At 39.2% G+C, this 22,481-nt stretch overlaps 1 protein-coding gene across 1 annotated transcript in view; it reads right to left on the bottom strand.

Moving 5' to 3' along the window:
- arid1b (AT rich interactive domain 1B (SWI1-like)) overlaps positions 1-22,481 on the bottom strand; it is a 708,988-nt gene that overhangs the window by 175,019 nt on the left and 511,488 nt on the right.

Here is a 22,481-nt window from a genome sequence, read left to right as displayed (position 1 = left end):
TTTTTCACTTTCTAAGAAAATGATCTTGGAAAATCACTTGGGCCCGTTCTGTCAGGATACTGTTTGCAGTTTTCTTTTTTTTTAAAAAACAATCTAAATGTTCTATTGCAGATGCCACTGTCTGTGTTATACATTGGTCACCTTCTAGACAAAAAGGAAGGCCAAAGCTAGAGGGCAAGTATTATTAAGAAGTAGCTTCCTTTCCATTGCTTTCTTGAACATTGTCTTTCTCATTTAATAATATCCAAAAGTATTTAAATCCATTAATAGTTCTTTAAATTGATTGTGCCGAGATCAAAATGTAGGCAGTTCACAGTACGTCTGACAACAGAGTGAACAAGGCACATCATCAGCTTTGACATTGCTTATAGTTGTATATATATACAGCAGTGTAGGGTTTTATATAGAAACATCTACTGGCAGAGGAATGATAAACTGCCCACAGGTGAACAACACAACGCCAGCTGGATTGGCCATAGTGATATCAGTTGTACGGATCTGGGTGACACTTCTGCAAGTACAAGATCAATATACACATACAGCACAAGGACAACTGTAACTACTAATTGCCGACTGCCAATAAATAATTTAACACAAACACATCAGTACGATAATAAATCAGTGTAGCTGTCTCTTATGGTATAGAAGTTCTGATCATGCATCTCCTAGGTTGTAGATAGGTACTACTATGAAATCTGGTAGTCCTAGCTTTGATTGACCTGTACTATTAACCTAAGCATGAACAAACGAGAGTGGACAGAGAGGGTGGCATGAAGAGCTGGGAGTAATGTGGTACAATGTAATGAGTTGGCATAATCTAATTACATTTTCCAGTAATGAAACAGGGTAACATGCTACAGTCTGAATTCTTGAAATCATAGAATCAACTGACTTAACTAGAATTTCATAACTTGTCTTAGACATGTCTTGAAGGGCAGACATTTAATTTCACATCAGGTTTCAGGAGGCGTGGGTGGCTACCTTATTTGCCCTGCACATTCGTAGCATTTCCATGCAGGTGTGGCGTACATTAAATTTACTGCACTCTGAGGTCTGTACCAGAGATTTGTCCATTTACGACATTTCAAGATAGTTCACTTTATTTCAGAACTGCAATGAGGTTGACTTTGTCTACATTAACAAATAAAAATTTGCAGTGTTACTTCAAAAGATAAAAGATAATAACTTTTCATTTTCACAACACTCTGAAACATTATTAACAGACTTAATTCATTACTGCGATGTTTATCCAAGAACCTTTGAAATTAAATGTACATAATATTTTCATTCATTGTGATATATAGCCTCTTGTTTAAAGAGCATCTAAAGACTTTGATATTTATACAAATAATAACAACTATTTGTTTTTTTAGCCATTCATGTAAGTAAGAGATTCTGGTCCACCATCCGGCGTCTCAGGAGCGGGAAGCAGTGCAGTGCCAATACTGTATATGGTGGGGATGGTGTGCTGCTGACCTCGACTCGGGACGTTGTGGGTCGGTGTGGGGAGTACTTCGAAGACCTCCTCAATCACACTAACATGCCTTCCAATGAGGAAGCAGAGCCTGGGGACTCGGAGGTGGGCTCCCCCATCTCTGGGACTGAGGTCACCGAGATGGTCAAAAAACTCCTTGGTGGCAGGGCCCCGGGGGTGGATGAGATACGCCCGGAGTTCCTCAAGGCTCTGGATGTTGTAGGACTGTCTTGGTTGACACGCCTCTGCAACATTGCATGGACATCAGGGACAGTGCCTCTGGATTGGCAGACTGGGGTGGTGGTCCCCCTCTTTAAGAAGGGGGACCGGAGGGTGTGTTCCAACTACAGAGGGATCACATTCCTCAGCCTCTCTGGAAAAGTCTATTCGGGGGTCCTGGAGAGGAGGGTCCATCAGATAGTTGAACCTCGGATTCAAGAGTAACAGTGTAGTTTTCGTCCTGGTCGTGGAACAGTGGACCAGCTCTACACCCTTAGCAGGGTCCTGGAGGGTGCATGGGAGTTTGCCCAACCAGTCTACATGTGTTTTGTGGACTTGGAAAAGGCGTTCGGCCATGTCCCTCGGGGAATCCTGTGGGGGGTACTCCAAGAGAATGGGGTACCGGACCCCCTGATAAGGGCTGTTCGGTCCCTGTACGATCGGTGTCAGAGCTTGGTCCGCATTGCCGGCAGTAAGTCGAACCCATTTCCAGTGAGAGTTAAACTCTGCCAGGGCTGCCCTTTGTCACTGATTCTGTTCATAACTTTTATGGACAGAATTTCTAGGCTCAGCCATGGCGTTGAGGGGGTCCGGTTTGGTGGACTCAGGATTGGGTCATTGCTTTTTGCAGATGATGTTGTCCTGTTTGCTTCATCAGGCCGTGATCTTCAGCTCTCTCTGGATCGGTTTGCAGCTGAGTGTAAAGCGGCTTGGATGGGAACCAGCACCTCCAAATCCGAGACCATGGTCCTCAGCCGACAAAGGGTGAAATGCCCTCTTAGGGTTGGGAGCGAGATCCTGCCCCAAGTGGAGTAGTTCAAGTATCTCGAGATCTTGTTCACAAGTGAGGGAAGAATGGAGCGAGAGATTGACAGGCAGATCGGTGCGGCATCCGAAAGTGATGCGGGCTCTGCATCAGTCTGTCGTGGTGAAAAAGGAGCTGAGCCGCAAGGCAAAGCTCTCAATTTACCAGTAGATCTACGTTCCTACCCTCACCTATGATCATGAGCTATGGGTAGTGACCGAAAGAATGAGATCACGAATACAAGCAGCTGAAATGAGTTTCCTCCGCAGGGTGTCTGGGCTTTCCCTTAAAGATAGGGTGAGAAGCTCAGTCATCCGGGAGGGGCTCAGATTAGAGCCACTGCTCCTCTGCATTGAGAGGAGTCAGATGAGGTGGCTCAGGCATCTGATCACCTCCCTGGTGAGGTGTTCCAGGCACGTCTAACTGGGAGGAGGCCCTGAGGAAGACCCAGGACACGTTGGAGGGACTATGTCTCTCAGCTGGCCTGGGAACGCCTTGGGATCCTCCCGGAAGAGCTAGAAGAAGTGGCCGGGGACAGGGAAGTCTGAGCATCTCTGCTCAAGATGCTGCCCCCGCGACCCGATCTCGGATAAGCGGAAGAGGATGGATGGATGGATGGATGGATGGATGGATGGATGGATGGATGTAAGTGTAGCAACTGCAGTTGCCATTATTTTCTTCTTGATAAACCAGAATTTGAAGGAAATGTGAAATAATATTTTCATTTATCAATATATCTTCAATGGTTGTGCAATGTATGGCACTGGAGATCTAGCATAGGGTTTCAATGATGTGCCAGATTGTTGTGGATGTGGAGTTTGTATATTCTTCCCATGTCTGTGTGAGTTTTTCTGGGAGTCCTCTGTTTTTTGCTCCGACATTCCCAAAGATGTACAAATTAGGCAAATTGGTGATTCAAAATAATGAATTGGCACGCTGTGGAAGGCTGATTCCTTCCTTGCAACTACTGGTTCCAGGATAGGCTGTGCCCCTCCATGAACCTGAATTGGGTTAAGGAAGTTAGACAGTGTTAATATTTGTCATTTTGGGTGGTGGAAATGAGTGTACAGTTAGTGATGCTGCCTCACACATCCATATTCATGGAATCAATATAGCAGACTGACCTAATCTTAGAAAAGCAGAAAGCTTCATGTGTATGTTTAGTATCTAATGATACAACACATTTTCTGATTAAAAAAATTTTAAACGTTAAATGGGATGTTACATTCAATTCTAAATAGCTCCTTATTGAGGGACACCCATTACATGTACATTTGTTAAAATGAGCAATGCATTAAAAAAACGTTTTTTTTGCTTAGTCTGTTTTATGCTAAATACACATTATTGCATCTTTTTTTCCAAATTTGTCCACCACCCAAAATTAAACTTAAAGATGTTAAGTTTGAATCAAGATAAAAAATGCTTTCTACCTCTTAAAATTGCTGTTCACTGTAGAACTGTGACTAGCAGACACTGTAAACCAGATTTTGTAAATGATGTTATCACAACGTGCAGAAAAATAAAACTTATTACTCTGTCCTTAACACACCATACACATGCAAAGCAAATACCATAGAAAACGAAGAGGTTTTCTCAAAAAACAATCAATGTCACACTTAATCTGAAATTAGGTATGGTAAGGAGGAATTCAAGGTTAAGTGATATAAGCATAGTTGGCTACTTCTGAATAAATTAATGACAGACTACATGTGTGGCTAAAAGTCTACATGCTTATCTTCTTGAAGAAATAACTCCACTCAAAAATGATATTTTTGAAAATTTGTCATTTACCCCATTATTTATTATAATGGCTGAGAAAATAAAATTTAATCTCAGTTTTACACTTTTGCAAAAATATATGTGTTTGGGACATGGTGAGCATAAGACTGGATACCTAATACATGGACTACACAACACAAGCAACCTGAGATTTTTTCATGGATGTTTTGATATTGTTTTTTACTCTTTTTCAGTGTTAATGAAAGTCCATTAAATGAAGATCTTTGTTATCTCCATTCTCCATGAAAACAAGAGATTAACATTTTTTCTTGGCCATTACTTCAAACTTACACAGTGAGTTTCAGATAAAAAATTACATTTCAGGGTGGAGTATTCCTATAAAATGCCTAGGACAGATACCACCATGGTTTCACCCCTGGCTCAAATTTGATTTTATGTTTTTTTTTTGTTAATAAATGTTTTGTAAATAGTTTTAAATTTTAGTGTTTATCTTAATGAGTATTTTGTTTAGTTTATTTTTCTGTTACTCTGGATGTGCTAAGCCTATGTCACAGTTGACTTTTTCAGCAATTATTAGTCGTAGTCTTCATTTACATAATCTTAGCCAGTTGGAGCCAGTTGGAGGCAGTCATCAGCTCCCATGAAGACGATCGCATAATAGAACATACCCAACAGCTGAGGCCAACTAGTCTGTAACTGGCTAGGATAAAATCAAACGGCTAGAGAAGCAGGCTGTACACGCGAGAGGACTGACAACCTAATGAACCAATGAATGCTCATCCTGAAGTACACTGCATAGAATGTAACAATCCAAAAGAACATGCATGTTTTGAACCTCACAAACAGAAGAGAAGTTCATCTATCTGATTTCTCGTATTTTACATACCACAACAGAATAGAAAATAAAATTAAACAGCAAAGATTTGCTGGAGCTGTTTACCCTTCGAACACCGCCATGTCAAGTAGGTAGTATGCTATTGGCTGTCAGAAAGAAGGGCGAGCACAATTGTGATGGAAGATCTGTGCTCAGTCGGTAAATGTGACATGTGATTTTCAGTTGTGTAACTTGACATGGTGCAGCAAAGAGATCAGCGACTTTAGTGTTCCATGACAAAAAGTCGTGTAATGTGACTTTCGGCCTAAGCGGATGCTATAGGGTGATGAGGGGTGATGTCACCCGATACTGCAGCTGGGAAACTGCTCTAAGATTTTTGGACAGATTATTTGTCTTATGGGAATTTTGGCTCTGATCAGGGAACTGACTTTGGGATTCTGGACTTGTTTCGTTAGCCTTTGGTTTTCCTTTTCTTGATGAAACCGTTTTTAACATCTAATGTCTTTTTTACATCTATTACTTTAGTTTTGTTTTTAAAGTTTCTCTCTTTCTATTAAAAATGTTAACATATTTGAGGATTATTATTTTTTTTTATGTGGTGTGAAAGGGTGCGTCCCGGACACAGACAGGCAGACACGGTTTCCTCCATCACCACGTTTATTTTACAAATACTCACTACTATTTACAATGTCCTTAATGTGCACCTCACCACATCCCCACAGTCCCCCAAAGTCCAGGCTTTCAACAGCCACTTTCTTCTTCCTTCACAACACACTCGGGCCTCTCCTCGCCCCCTCTGCACTGGCCTTGTCCTCCGCCTACCCGACTCCAGCCTTGATTGCAGGGCGGAGACTCCTTAAATAGGTGGCTGGGTGCGGCTCGCAATCAGCCACCTGCCACAGTGGATTAGTATTTTTATGCTTTTCCTTTTTTCCTTTCTGGGTATTTTTGTAGTTTTTAAAAGTCTTTGCTCAAACACTACTGGATCTGTGCAAGCCGTAAACCTGCATCTTGAGTTTTGGGTCATGCTGATTTGGAGTGGTGAGAACTATGCTTTCTGTTCACATCTGTGTGGGAGTACAGGTCAGAGCACCTTTTTGTGTTTGGTGAGTAGTCAGAGAAATCACAAAATAAGTTTTCATGGTTGGTGAAATTTTTACTTTGAAGAGCACAACTTTGAAGTAGTTCTGCATGGCATCATGTTAAGATCTTCAGCCCACACTCAGATCACATTGTTGCAAAGGCTGGCTGAATCTTTATTAGGCAAGTGAGTGAGCCTATTTAACAATCAATACTGAGATCAAACAGTGGTGCCATGAATGAGCATATCTCAACTTACATCTAATAAACACAGCAACCTAGTCTGCAGGTATAGTTTTTAACTAACCAGCCTTATGCAGGCTGGAAATGGTTCCCTGTCCATGAAAACTGGCAGCAGTGGCAACCATCAGGAAACGTACAGTAACTTACTTTGACAGCTGTGTTATGGCACAATAATATTGTGATTTTTTTATGTTTTGCAGTATTTTTCAAGTATAGCAATAATATTCTGCAATATAATGCATTTTATTCCTTTTTTCATCAGACTGACATAAATGTTGAAATCATACCATTACAGGCAAAAATATACAGTACATCTCAAATTTTTCAGCACCAGAAATGGATTTCAAATATCTTAGCATTCTCTGTAGGAAGCTGGGAAATATTCAGGTACGGTACAGGACACATGAAAGCTGGTGCATAAAGTGAACTTTGCAAAGGTCTAAGATTATTTTTTTTTATTAATATTAGGACTGCCAACCAATGCTCAATGTATACTAAGACACAGCAAGGTACTGATGATGTAAATATAATTGAACATAAGAATTATAGTTTGAGTCAGAAGCCCAAAGAAAGAATATCAGACTAACAAATGCTCTGCAACAGAAAAATTAGCAAAAACAGAAGTCTTTACAGCTTAAGACAAGTAATCCAATTTATTCAAATTACTTCAGAAACTACACTTCACAGAGTGCATGGTGGTGTACGGTGATAAAACAGCATTGAGGAAATTATTGTTTGCTGTAACTGTATGTACTTTGGAAAAGCCTGGGGGGTTGCCAACCAGGATCCTGAGCTGTTTTGTCATGAGGTGGGTGCGGCAATATATACCTATATAAATTTATAAAATAACCAAACAAACGACCCTTCAAACACACATAAGAGGTTCTGTCTTGAATAAGAGAGCTGCTGCTGTCAATCAAATACTGTACTTGTAGGTGGAAGTAAGTTATGCTGAGGTCTGCTTTAGTTGATCTAAGTTCTAAAATAATACAATATTACACACTCATCCTTGATGAAAGTCCATTTTTTTATTTTTACAAAATGTATTTTTCTAAATCTGTTGACATGTTCTTATGTATTATAATTTTATGTTGTGGTAACTGCAATGTTTGTTGCTCATGTACAATCTGACACTGGTAATGGAAATATACAGTGACATGGGAAGCAGAATATTTTCTTTTCATGTTATCACATGGGCTGAAGTTGTTCCAAACTGACTGAAAGGCACAGCTTGTTCAAGGGATAAATCAAACCATTGGAATCACACTTTAATATCCAGCATTGTCAATTGTGCCCTAAACAGACAGCGAGGGTTCATCACAGGCACACAGGTAAGCATTCTAATATTTCTCTTCACATCTTTTATGTGTTAATCATTTAACAAAAGTTCATAAAATGATATCCTGGAATTAATTTATAATTCTGTTTATTGCTTTCAATTATTAGCAATTTATATAATTTAAAAAATCAACCAATGGTAAAAAAGTCTGGACTTGATGATGTTTTATTGCTGCTGTCTTTTATACTTATTGTGTTTATTTTATTATTTATAGTGTATTGTGTATGTAAGTATTCTGCCTTGAAGCCGAGTCCTACCAACAAAAAATTTCATTATGTGTATGCATAACAATAAAGAATTCTATTTATCTATCTATCTAGATATAGTTCACAAATAAGGTCTCTGGCTAAATGTATTAATAATGAAATTAAGAAATGCTTAATTTACCATATGCAACATATAAAGCCTGAGTTGCTTGCACTAATGCTGCTGCCTTACAGCTCCAGAGTCCTGGGTTCAAATCCTATTCTGATCACTGTCTGTGCAGAACTTGTGTACTCTGTACATGTGTCTGTACATGTTGATGTGGCCTGAGTTGTTGATTGGTGCCTCTTAATTGAGCTGGTGTGACTGAGGTGTCCCCTATGCTGGATTTGCCCCTCTTGTGAGTACAGTACATCTGGTATAAACTCAGATAACTGAAAACTCATGGAAGAAACAAGCTTAGAATTTAGATGAAAGGATGATGCTTTCAGCTATATGATCAGGTTCAGTATTGATTTAGCAATGTTACTATATATAATAGCATATAGAAATGCGAGCTTTAGTTACATATACTGATCAAACAAAAAAAAAAAAGAAAACATACAAGTAGCTCAAAGGCTCACTGATCAGTTTCACATTTAAATCAGCAACTGCCTCAGTCACTCTGTGTAGGGCATATCACCTTTAAGAAAGAATCAAAAGGTGCTACACTATAGGTACAAATCACAAAAACACTGAAGTTAACAAAATATATTTGAGAGTACAAACCAATTTTGATTTACATAAAAATATAAGGTTTAAAAGTATGTACCTGATAAAACAAAGGAACAAACACGCAGATCACCGACTCCCTGCAACCTTATCAGGTACATCTGTAATTGCAAAATTAACATGTTGTACATATTTGTAACATAAATACAACTTAATATGAATAGTTCTGCAGCACAAATCATATTATGTCTTTGCTTAATAAGCAAGATCTTGTGCCAGAATAAGGTGACGTAACAATATAAATCGTGAACAGGTATATAAAGCATACATACAGTGATATTCTGTTAACTTTGAAAATGTAAATAAATGCCAGTTAACTGGATGATTATTTAGAGAAATGTTTTAAGGGATACGTTTTTTTATCATCTTTAGCCCAAAGCCCTAAAGAATGTGTATTTTAATACTTTGCATGGAGCAGACAGATTGTCTCATGCTGCTCTGTTAGTGTGCTCGGTTCGAGTCATTCCTGAAGTCTTGTTTAGTTTTAAGTTCCATTTACCACCATTCATATAACTGTCAAATTTAAAACAGCTTTCACTTTAAACTCTTGATTTAATAAAAAGTACACTATTACTTGACTGATGTCTTGATCCAAGGCAACTGGTTATATTTTTTTGTGTTTCTAGCTGGAGCACAGGCAGGTGAAGTGACTAGGTCAGGGTCACATTGTGTCAATAGCAGGATTTGAGCCTACAATATCAAGTCCGCACCCTGCCCGGTATTGGTTCCTGTGGGTTCAGTGGGTTGGAAAATGGATGGATGGAATATCAAGTCCAAAGCTTTAACTATTATGCCACACTGGGTGTTTTTTTCAAGTGTATTTATTTCTTTTGTTCAGGCATTATCAAACCTAATTCACTTTGTTGTTGTCAAGAAATACAGGAATACAGGAAGCAAAAATATGTTTGCCTGTTTGAGTATAGGAAAATATCTTACCCCATATTTAAATTTAAATAATTAACATTTTGGTATCATATTGCTTTAGGTCTTGGTGGGAAATCAGCAGGGATTATGGTCATGGGAAAAAAACCTCACCTGTATGGGGTATGCTGTACCTGATGAAAACAGACCTAATCCAAGGTTACATGCATACTGTATGTGTCTACACGGGGGCAGTTTAGCAAAAGCAGCCTATTTACGTGCTGTGAAAGGAAACTACAATAATCACGGGGGAAGCACAATTCATAATTATTTCACATACTGCCTCTGAAGCTAATTCTAATCTGAAAGAAAAAAAAGACTATGATGATCGTTGCAAATTGTTTGAGTTTACATATAGAAGTACATTTTCATTGGGGATCACAAGCCCCACATTTTAATGTATTTTAAACAACGTTCTATGTGATGACCAATATGAAATACGTGAGTGTACCCTCATTAATGTAAGTACTTTGTACCAAGCATCACAAGCCTCATGGAGAATAAGGTATTTACTACGTCTCTTAAGACTGGACGCACCTGTGCATTTCCTGCTTTAGTTCAATATAAGTACTAAGTCCATGAATTTGACAGTTCACATTGATCTGGATTATAATGACAATTATAAATCAAAATATAAATTGTATTTTATTATCTCCCACTGACTAGAGTCAATGGCAGTTATACTCAGTGCCAACATAACATACAAAGATTAATTATGTAAATTAAAGATAAGTTTCATGTAAATTTCATTTTTGGGTTAAAAATAGTACATGCAGTATGTAAACTGATCTTGTCAGTCCTTACACTTCAAATTTCTAAAATGAAACAAAACTCTGTAGTTTTCTAAAGTGTTTTTATTCTAAGAGTTTTCTAAACATTACAATAACATGAATGGCAGTGAATTGAACGTAGAAGTATACAAAAGTGTCTGAAACTTCTCATAGAGCTCACAGATAACACAGGGCAGCCACTCTAGCAGTTCCACATGACATGAACTGTACACACTCTTTAAAGTTTGAGGTTCAAAATATGTAAAGTTTTCAATTAACTAAGATATAATTTTCTTTATTATTAAAAAAAGAAAGAGGAAAAAACGGAAAAGGAAAAACCATCTAAACCTATTATGATTATTAAATGAGGTTTCACTTCAAAATGTTCTAATATCTATATATATAAGACAATCACACCAACCTTTTTAGTGTCACATATGCATCAGAACTGGGACAAGCTTATAGCTACTGTAGACTTTTCTTCGGCTCAGGGACTGTGCCATTCTTAGTAGGGGTTTCAGCTCTTAATGATATAAAAGAGCTATAAGGAGAGGTTTTAACGTATAAAGTTTCACCTCACACACAATAAGAGGATAACAATGCTGTTTTATAGTTCTATATTATAGGTGTATTTTCACTAATATAAAGTGGTACAACCTAGAGAAAAAAGAAAGGATGCACAACTTTCATTTCTGGCCAACCACAACACTGGAGTTAGGTATGGAAATTTTCAAAGCTAAACAAGCCTTCAGGATGGACTACATAAAACATTAATTTAGAGGAAAGAGAATGCCTAACCTGAGAATAAATTTGGCTTTTTATTGGTTTAATAGAAATTTAACAAAATCTTTTTTTGTATTTTTTAAACTACCAAGAAACAACAACAGGTAAAGTAAAATTATCAATATTTGTCAAGGTGACTATAAAAATGCTTAAAAAGAAGATGGCACCATATCACTAACCACCACACTCCACCCTGCACTAGCCCTATAAAAAGAGGTTCCAGGGGGTTCTAGACTTATTATAGTCTGTGTAGCCAAGGAAAAATACAATAAAATACAATTTATTTTTGTATAGCCCAAAATCACACAAGAAGTGACGCAATGGGCTTTAACAGGTCCTGCCTCTTGACAGCCCCTCAGCCTTGACTCTCTAAGAAGACATGGAAAAACTCCCAAAAAAAACCTAGTAGGGAAAAAATGGAAGAAACCTTGGGAAAGGCAGTTCAAAAAGAGACCCCATACCAGGTAGGTTGGGCGTGCAATGGGTGTCAAAAAGAAGGGGGTCAATACAATATAATACACAGTCCTCAATACAGTATAAAAATAAAAATATTACAAGTATGGAGCAGAATTTAACAGTAGATGATATAACATAATATGATTTGGATTTGTTTAGGTGGACAATGAAGTGTCTAGTATTGCAAGTCCAACAGGAGGAGAAGAAAAAGAAGAAGAGGACACATAATAAAGGACAAATTAGAGACTAAGACTGAGATTATGATGTGTGTCAGTTTAAATTAGTCATACAGCAGACTAACGCTTCTTTATATTGGAGACGTAGTTCCCTGATCCCATGCCACATTAAGTTCAACAAAACTAGGCATAATGGAAATGTTTTTTTGAGAAATTAAAGGAGAGAGAACCCAAGAAGGACTAATGCAGCAACAGAGGGAAACAACAAAGAGGTCCAGCAGAAGGAAAATATGAGAGAAGAAAGAAATATTAATGTTGGAAACAGAAAACAGAAAGTTACAGAACAACAAATCTTAAATAAGAAACCTGGGGGACAATTCCAAAACACAAAGAAATGTACCAGTAACAGGTAACAAGTGTAAATGAAAATGAAAAGGCAATTTGAAAAGTATGTGGTATCAGTAACGGTTAGAAGCTGACACAGTACAACACATTCGCTTTGACTTATGGAAAGTTTGAAAATACACAGCACAGTTCTCTGCTGTTAGTCTAGTTGAAGCCAAGGTCAAAGGAACAAGGACCTCCACTGTGGGATTGAACTGTTGTTGAACAATGCACCGCAGTGAGATTTTTTTGGACAGAGGGAGTGAAACCTGCTGAAAATCAAAGAATTTTGGCTTGTTGAGACCAGTAAGCTGTTTGGGTACCCATCTTGCACAAACTTTATGGTGCCCCAAGTTATCATGCACTTATGGCATGTGAAGATCCATAGCTGACACCAAAGTGTGCTGCAACAGTGGACAGTGTAATCTGCTCATCTTAGTGCACAATCTCTGTGAAATGATAGTGTTGAATGCTGAGCAGAAGATGATGAACTGCATCCTTACACGAGAGTCTCTCTTGTCCAGGTGAGTCAATGGCAGATAAATTGCAGTGGATATGGCATTGTTGGTAGACTGGTTGGGGTGGTAGGCAAACTGAAGGAGGTCCAATGAGCTGGGGATGTCGGCTTTAATGTGGCTCAAGACTAGTCTCTTGAAGCACTTCATGATGAATGATGTAAGTGCCACAGGACAATCATTCAGACAAGCCGCAGATGATTTCTTTGGAACCGGAATGATTGTGGTGGTCTTAAATCACACTGGAACAACTGCTTGACTCAGGGAGGTGTTAAGCACCTCAGTGGGGACATCGGCAAGCTGGTCTACACACTCCTTGAGTACCCATTCAGGTATTTTGTCAGGACCTGAAGCTTGGTATGGGTTTTCTCTGGATAGAGTTTGTCTCACTGTGGCTGTGGTCAGACTGATTACCTGCCCTTCTGTGAGAGGGGTCGATTTTCTTGTGAGCTTGCTGTCGAGTGTATCAAACCGTGCAGAGAAAGCATTCAAAGTGTCAGGGAGGCAGGCATCACTGTCACAGAGAGAAGCTACCAGTTTGTAATCGGTGATCATCTGAATGCCCCTCCACATGCTCCACATGTTTCTGATGTTCTGATTTTTTAAGCATAGGCATACTTTGCTTTCTTGATTGCTCAAGTCAGGTTAACTTGTGTAGTTTTAAGGATAGCCTTGTCTCCAGATCTGAAGGCAGCATCCTGGGCTTTCAGCATCCTCTGGACCTCTGCAGACATCCAGAATTTTTGGTTGACTCTCGTAGTCATCCTCTTGGAGACAGTAACATCCTCAGTGCATTTGCTAATATAGCCAGTCACAACTTCTGTGTAGTCCTCCAATTCAATGTGGCTCTCAGGAGTAGCAGCCTCTCCAAAAACTGACCAGTCTGTGCACTCAAGTGCTGAGATGGCACACCCTGATGTCTCTCTAGATCGGTTTAATGAGTTTTGAGCAGAGACCTGTAGGCTGTCATCATTTTCACAGAGATGTGGTTGGAGTGGCCTGAAGATTTTAACACTTCATTTCCTTGTTTCATTGCTCTCTTTTCCCTATGACCACCAATCCATTTAAGAAGGAGACTGTTATGCTTTCGTTCCACCATCCCTTTTCTTAACATGTCTCATCAGAGTTACTACAGGATTTGTTTCGATTTTCTTCTTAATGTTTGTTTTTTCCATATGTTGTGTTTGCTTCTTTGAGTCTTCACAAATTAAGCAACAATAAAATAATTTATTCTAAATGTACAAGTTGTGCTCACAATAAATTTAAATTTTACACCAAGTCAAGGATCTAAGTGGCTTCAAGTGTACTCTTATCCCATAGAATGTGAAAATGAGCAAGTCAAATACACTTGGCACCATGTTCCTATAAATAAATGCATTCCCTGTAATTGTAATAATCTCTCATGACCAGTCATCACCTTTGTAATTTGGCTTCACAGACAGTAATAATGCTAGTAAATAGATAAGAAACACAGCAGACATTCTTCACTGCACAAGAACAGAGAGATCAAATAAGAATAACTTGGCAGCCCCAGAAAACTTTGGCTTTTTTGCTTTCTCACAATACAGGTATTTATGGCTGTAATTGGCAGTGTGCCTTCTATAGTGTTCCATTTTTTTCAAGACAGGCTGTGCAAGTGTGTTGACTACACAGAAAAATCTGATTAGTTGATATCAGCCTTAAATAAACCCAAAGCCGTTTAACTCTTCAAGAGTGGTGCCATTTAATTCCTGGCAGTGACAATGAAAATATTTGTAATTATATTACAAGATACCTATGAACAGAAGACAAAATTACATTACTAAGCAGAGAGAGAAATTTCAAAGCATAGACCTACAAAGTGTTTAAAACTTTGAAGGAGTGTGTGTCCTTCTTTCAGGTAGTACACCAAATTATTTGTGTTGAACATGATTGTGTTAAGAAAACAGAGATTTAATTTTCCTAGTTCACTTGCCTAAAAGGGATGTATTCTTTCTGAAAGTAATAAACGATAGTCTGCTCTTAAAAACAAGCATTGCAATACATCAGATGTATTCTTACTAGATAACTTTAGTTAAGATTAAAAAGGCAAGACTTTATTTTTAAACTGGAATATTATCTATTCATAAATATCAGTTGTTTGAACCTAATTATCATATTAATTCATTCATTTTCACAACTTACTTATTCCAACACAAACAAAAAGGACAATGCCTTTCTAGGAAGGATCAGGCAAAAAATAGAAACCAACCATAGCCTATACTGTATGTGACACCAGTCCATTGAAGGGCACATTCACATACACTCCCACACTCACTCTCATTCTGCGTCACTTTAATTTCCTTTCAACCTAACCCACACCAGCAACAGGGAACATGCAAGCTCTACTCTCTACTCTTGTGTGATTTTGGGCTATATAAAAATAAATTTTATTGTATTGTATTATATTATATTCAAAGGCAGTGAGCCGGCTTGGATTTGAACCTAGGACTCAGTGTAAGGCACAGCCATTAATCTTTATAGTACTGTACTGCCCAAAATGAATACACAGATATGCAAATATGATTTTGGACATGCCACCAAAAGCAGGAATGATAGTGAAAGTTAAAACACATATACCTCAATGGTTGCTTCAATACAGTACATGGCTTCTATTCCTGGTCTGAAAGTCAAATTGTAAGGTATGGTTCCTGTTGTTGACTCATTTTGGCAATGGATTTATTATTATAGAAAAGCTGGTACTGTTCCTGGTGGCACGGTGGCGCAGTGGGTAGTGCTGCTGCCTCGCAGTTGGGGGACCTGGGTTCGCTTCCTGGGTCCTCCCTGCGTGGAGTTTGCATGTTCTCCCCGCGTCTGCGTGGGTTTCCTCCCACAGTCCAAAGACATGCAGGTTAGGTGGATTGGCGATTCTAAATTGGCCCTAGTGTGTGCTTGGTGTTTGTGTGTGTCCTGCGGTGGGTTGGCACCCTGCCTGGGATTGGTTCCTGTGTTGGCTGGGATTGGCTCCAGCAGACCCCTGTGACCCTGTGTTCGGATTCAGCTGGTTGGAAAATGGATGGATGGTACTGTTCCTTAGTTAGTGTCAGTAATATATAGTAAAGCATTCAAAGCGTTACTTTAAAAAGCTTTACTTTACTTAGATGAGGACTACAGACTAGAAAAGTGACCAAAATTAATTTAATTGAAGTCTGTGCCTTGCATCTAATATGTTACTTTCGGCCATTATAATTTTGTGAGTATTCTCATTAGGGATAGATGCAAATACATTTTGGAAGAAAGCTCTATCTTCTGTGTTACATACATAGATATTAATCAAAATCATTTTAGTATTAGATAAATTGCCCGTCACCATGACATATTACCCTTTAGAATAAGGTATTGCATCTGACACTACAAATGGAATAGTTCTGTGTATTAAGATTCCCATACCCCTGGTTTTCTTGTTATAGCTAGAGTGAAAAATTTGGCCACACTGCTCTCTTTGCAACCAAAACAGGTCCTTGCTTAATACAGTAAGTAAGTCACCTGTAAAAATACTATCTTCACATTTATAGTTGTTAAGTGTGAGAGTACCTTTTTTCTCTTTAATTCATGATTCAGACACTTGATTTTCCAGCTCACAAAGTTCACTATTTGGTCATGGAAATATTTCTTCTGAACTTTTGTTGACATTTTGCAGTCTTAGGTTAAGGTAGTACATTGTACATACGATAGCTTTAACATAGATGTGATATTATTGCCAAGTGATACAGCTATGAAGCGTATTGCTATGTTGTCACTAATGGTTATTGCGGTATAAGGGATAAAAAAGAAGTAGCATTGCTCTCTTTCTCTCCAACCCCTAACCCCACCTCCTATTGTGCCTCTGCAAGTGAGGCAAACCACACTTCGCAAAGTCCCGGTCCTCTGCAATGCCAAGAGAAGGAGCATGTCTAGAGTGAAATGAACCACCCAGCAGAGGTGTGAAGAAGGTTAGGGCTGAATATATTGTAAAGACACAGTCCAATTACTTTAGACTAATGACATAATCTTAAACAATCCAAAATATATGTTGCTTTATGCTCTTGTTCATTGCCAAAAGGAGGATGTAATTCAACAGACCCACATTCTCCTCAGCCACTTTATCATGTCTCCTCTGATTAAAAAGACATTTTTCCAGATTTTGGCTGAAGCAATTTTATTATTAAGTAGCATGCTTAAATTAGACACAATGCTTGAAAATCAATGGCAGAGTATGTCTCTGAAAAGCAGTAACCTAAAGAAAACATCTGAGTGTGTTAAGAACATGGTCACACTCACAGGTTGATAAATTATTTTATTCTGTACATAGTGTCATGTGTTACTGCACACATTAATATCAGGTGTAACCATTCTGTACTGCTCAATGGACCTTTCTGTTGTGCTTGAAGTGTACAACTATTGCTTGAGATGCAAATGATTAGTCAGCCGGCGCAATGTGCTTCACTGTTTCCAAACCTCCCTGCAATTCTTTTCCTGCCAGCAACACTGCAACGCTCTGCTGTGGTTTTCCTGTCACTGGCACATTGCTGATTGCTGTGAAGCACATGTCCGTGTCCCTGCTTGCTGTGAGATGTGCGGCCATATAATAACCTGCAGTGGGAAGGACACATAGCCCAATTATGTGCACAAGGTTACCTGTATGGCCAATTTGTGGGCAGTGTTATGCATATCACAACATAAGCTGTTGATTGAGGCAAAGATCAAGGCTCAAGGCCCAGGGGTTCAAAAGCTTTTGCATGACACACAGACAGCCCTTAGGAATTTATATGTATAGATTGTTTGTAGTTGCTAGTTTGGTTGCTATCATGTGACTGCAGATGACAGCTTTTCGTTATTAATAATATGTACAAATCAAGGTGTCAGTCTGTAATTATGTTTGACAAACGGGTCTGTCATCGTTGTTGAGTGTGTTTTCCTTTACTTTCTGGTTCTGTTTGATCAAATGATCAGATTTGTTCACAAGACCTGCTGAAAGATTATTGACAGTAAAAATTGGAAAGCAAGAGCAAACTGAAAACACAGTTTGTGGCACTGGTTTGTAGTACATGTGGCAGCTAACACCAGCCAAAAATGCAGTGCCAATGAAATCAACACCACTTGACACCTCTTTTCTTATTGGGCTTAATTAAAAATGATACTGCAGCTCTTAAACTTGAAATACAGAGCCCTTTATATTATACCTGCTCCAGTTCCCAGCAATGGTGTATTACTATATACAGTTGGTATCTTGATGTATCCCAAGAACAAACAGCAATTTATAACACAAAAAATATACAAATCATAATGTACAGGGAAGGGACACTTAATTGTTTAAACCATACACTCTTGAAAAAAAATACTAAATATGAGGATGAGTGTAGGAGGGTACAGCTTGCTGAAGGTGACTTATTTATTTCTCAAATCATACATTTTTATTTTATTCAATTCTCTTTTTTGATTGAAAGAATTTTTCTTTTTTTTTAGCAGTTTTGGTGTTGTATAATGACATGTTTGTTATCTCTGCCTGAACTCATGTTACATCAGCAGTGTCACCGTGTCCCTTTCTCCCTCAATATTTCATTACTAGCAACAGAATGACAAGAAATCCCTAATCCGGAAGATTTTTTTCTGGTCCAAATTTCCAACATGATCTGGCATTATATGAGAGAGAGTGAGAAAATAGAGAGAAAAATAGACTAGACATTAATATTTCCTGCTTTGTAGTTTATACACTTGAATGCACATGTTGCCTCAGGTCAAAGCTGCACCTAAACACAAAGAAACCAGGAACAAACAGAAAATGCTGGATAAAGACCATTTATCTGGAGTATGCTGGCCTTTTTTGTGTTCTTCTAATAGGTTAGCAATTTGTTGGCACCACTGGAGACAGAAAACAGATGGATCTGTCATTAAACACAATAAGCACAGCAGCTGTCTCACCAGCCCATATCTGCTGGCCCTGCAGAGACATTCAACCTTAACTGGTGGTGAAATCTGGTAACAGAACAAGGGCAATGCTCAAACCTGCTACAGTTCGCTGGACAGGGCTTACAAACACTTTGCTAATCTCTTTCTAATATGGGCTCTTGGTGTCTGTGAAATCAATTCTGATTGCTTTTGATTTCATTTTCTGATGTTGAGCATTTTTACACAGCAGTTACCTTCGAGCAAATAATGAATCCCTGTACAATTACTTTCAATAGCTATGATCATCCTGTATATATTTTTTCTTTCTTTACATTTTTTCCCATAACGTCTATATGGCATTTTACAAACATCAAAAAAAGATGGTTCCTTTTATTTTACATTTTAAGATAGTGGGAAAAGACTCATACAGGTGTCTCTAACAAGCTCAGATAGATAGATAGATAGATAGACAGAGACAGACAGACAGACAGATGACCCTAAATCAAAACAATAGAAAAGCTGGACGTTAAAAACAATTACAGCATGGAAAGGACATATCAAAGCCGAATCCCTATTCCCTACCTAATACCAATGAAGATCCCATGGGACAAATAAATTAATATCTATCTATTAAACTGTTCCACTGGGTGCTGCCTGTTCATCACCATCTTCATCATTCTCATCATTAAATCAACTACCATTATCTGGGTTTACTTAGGTTAGCTGGTTGCTCCCCAAATTGTTTCCCACACTCTCTTGGAAATCCTTTGGGTTGAGATCCATTCTTCTCCCATCATTTGAACACCACATATTTTTAAGCCTCCACCTGGTCCTCAACCCATCTATCTCCACCAATATCTCCACACCAAGTTTAACTTTTAACTTAGCATTCATGTTCCTCTCACTCCATGATACTTCACATATCCATTGGACCATTATCATGTTTGTTCTTTTCAGCTTTGTTTCATGTTCTGATTCCACAAGGGGGCTCCGCCCCCTGCTCGCTTCGCTCGCCTACCCCCGGTGTTGGGTAACCCGAAATACGCTGTATAGTTTTGGAGTCGTGATCGTGACTTCATTAGTTCTCCGTTGTTTACCGTTAGTAATATGAATAATTGCACTTACTGTTAATACGGAGCGGTTTCTGTGGTTGTACTGTTAATAATGCATCACTGTAATGTGATTCATTTATGCTGTATAGTTTGGATGTGTGAGGATGACGTACGTTCAATACGGAGCGTTCGTTTACTCTTATTACAGTTTGGACGTGTGAGGATGACGTACGTTTAAAACGGAGCATTTGTTTATTCTTATTACGCGTTGTAGGCGCCTTCGGCTTTCGTACTAACTCGTGCCTTCCGTACTATTATGCTGTGTATGGTGGACCTTTGTGGACTCCGTACTTTTTCCCGTTTCACTCTGGGGCGGGGGGCTGAATCCTCTTTTTTGTGTGGCTGTGTCGTTACCTATGGGCGCGTTGCCTCATTTCTTATTTACGTTAGTTGAGCTCCTTTGTTTGTGAGCCGTGACGCGTTGTAGGCGCTTATTTACGTTATTGAGCTAATATTATACCTCTGGTGCCATGTGTGTGTTTCATGTGGTAGTCATTGTAGGCACATGCGCCCTCCGTACTATCTCGGGTTTGACTATGCTGTGTTTTGTGGATGTTTGGGGACGCCGTACTCTCTCCAGTTTGATTGTGGGGCGGGACACCGAAGCCTGTTGTGTTTGTTTTGTCTGTGAGTACTCATATTATCCATTCACATATGCTGTGGAGTCCGTATCTCTGGGGCTTCTGTACCATCTCGGGGATCTGCCTGCGGTGTGTTAGACGCGCGGTGTACGAAGCGTTTTCTGTCGTTGTACTGTTAGTAATGCCTCACTGTAATGTGATTCACATATGCTGTGAATTTTGGACGTGTGAGGATGCCGTATGTTTAATACGGAGCGTTCATTTATTCTTATTACCCATCTGGTGTGTGGGGCGGGACGCCGAAGCCTCTTCTGTTTGTGTTTTCCGTGAGTACATATGGTATTGTATTACTGTAATGTGATTCACATATGCTGTTGAGTCCGGAACTTTGGGGCTTCTGTACTATCTCGGGTTATTGCTTGCGGTGGTTTAGATGCGTGTTGTAGGCACCTGCACCTTCCGTACTATGTCGGGTTTGACTATGCTGTGTAGTGTGGACGTGTAGGGTTCTGTACTCTCTTTTTGTATCTCCGTCAGTCGAGCTCTTTCTTTTTGGAGCTGTGTCTGCTTTGCTTGCGGCATGTGAGACGCGCGTTGTAGGCGCTTGCGTTCATTCGTACTTTTCCGCGCCTTCCGTACTATCTTTGTGGACCTGTGGGGCCTCCGTAGCCTCTTCCGTTTGACTCTGGGGTGCAGCGCAGAATCCTCTTTTTTGTGTGACTGTGTCGTTAGTTGTTAGCTATGGGCGCATGTTGCTTCATGTCTTATTTACATTAGTTGAGCTCTTTTGTTTTTGGGCCGTGACTCCTTCATTCGCGGTGGATCACACTTCGCTTGCGGTTTATGAGACGCGCGCTGTAGGCGCCTGCGCACTATGTCTCATGGTCCCATCGCCGTGTACCTGCGTCCATATCCGTTTTATTCTTGGTTAGTAATATGGATCAGTCATGGCTCCACCTCCATTTCTACCTCTCACAAATGATACATCTTCCATAAATGTTATCCTTCAGTGCCAGCAAGACTCCTTTAAAAGTTAGCATGGAAAACAGATCCTAGCATTTCTTCCATGTACCTCTCACCCTGGCTATCACTGTTGTGCTGGCACCCCTGTCAGCATTTATCAGGTCACCAAAGTAGTAGAACATCTCCACTTTATCTCAAAAAACTCTATTGCTGATATTTTCAGAGACTGTAAGTCACCATTCCTTGCTTTCTTTTTTGTCAAGCAAATCAGAGAGAGTTTCCTTCTCTAGCTTTGGACTTCCTTTCCAGTCATATGAGTCCTTATGCACTACTTCCCAGAAGGAGCTTTATCAGCATGTGCCCATAACCATTTCTGGATAACCTATGACAATATGGTGACCACACAAAGCTTTAGGGCACTCTCTCTTAGTGGCCCTTGATGATCCTGCTGCCTGTTCTGTAGGATTGTACTGAGGACAGTCATCTCCCTAGTACCCTTATATGTCTATCATGCATTGCCTTTTTGTAGCTCAGGGAGCAGCAACAACATTAATACAACCAAAAAGGAAAAAGGTAAAAGCTCCCACCCTGAAAAGAAAATAAGAGACTTGACATTTCACTGCCTAACAACTTGTAAAGGCTATACAGAGATGTTGGGCCCCTTACCTTCTTTTCTTTTCAATGTGGGAATTTACCATTTTTTTCCTTGCAGATGCATGATGACACAGCTCTTTGAAACCTTTATTAACAAAAACTGGCCTTGAGCATCTCAGGGTCGTTAGTTGTAAATTGTGTCTCTTCCTCCAGCTCCTTCATTAAAATAAGTAAAACTCTCTCTAATAAGGAAAAGGAGTTTGATACCACATGTGCCTATAAGTCTTCCATATCCTGGAATACCCATAGTCATAAGTGAGAATGTATTAGGGTGCATGAGGACACAACAACAGCTACCAATGAAAACGTGCATTGTGCAAATTTAAATGAACAGTGTTCAAAAAGTGTGGTGCTTGTAAGTCTTCAATAAATCCATAAAAAAATACACTATAGCAGATAAAAATAAATAAATAGATCCTAAAAATACATTTAAACCAAGGATAAAATCAGAATTGACTTTATTTCTCACTACGGATCAGTGTGTTCTCTCTCTCTCTCTCATCTTCCCTGTTCACTCTCTGGGTTTCGAAGCAAGTCCGAGACACTGGAGAACACATTCAACCACCTGGC

Source organism: Erpetoichthys calabaricus, chromosome 3, assembly GCF_900747795.2.
Source record: "Erpetoichthys calabaricus chromosome 3, fErpCal1.3, whole genome shotgun sequence".
In the NCBI taxonomy this organism is placed as follows: domain Eukaryota; kingdom Metazoa; phylum Chordata; class Cladistia; order Polypteriformes; family Polypteridae; genus Erpetoichthys; species Erpetoichthys calabaricus.
The sequence above is the reverse complement of the archived record's forward strand: the minus strand, read 5'-3'. Positions and strand labels throughout refer to the sequence as shown.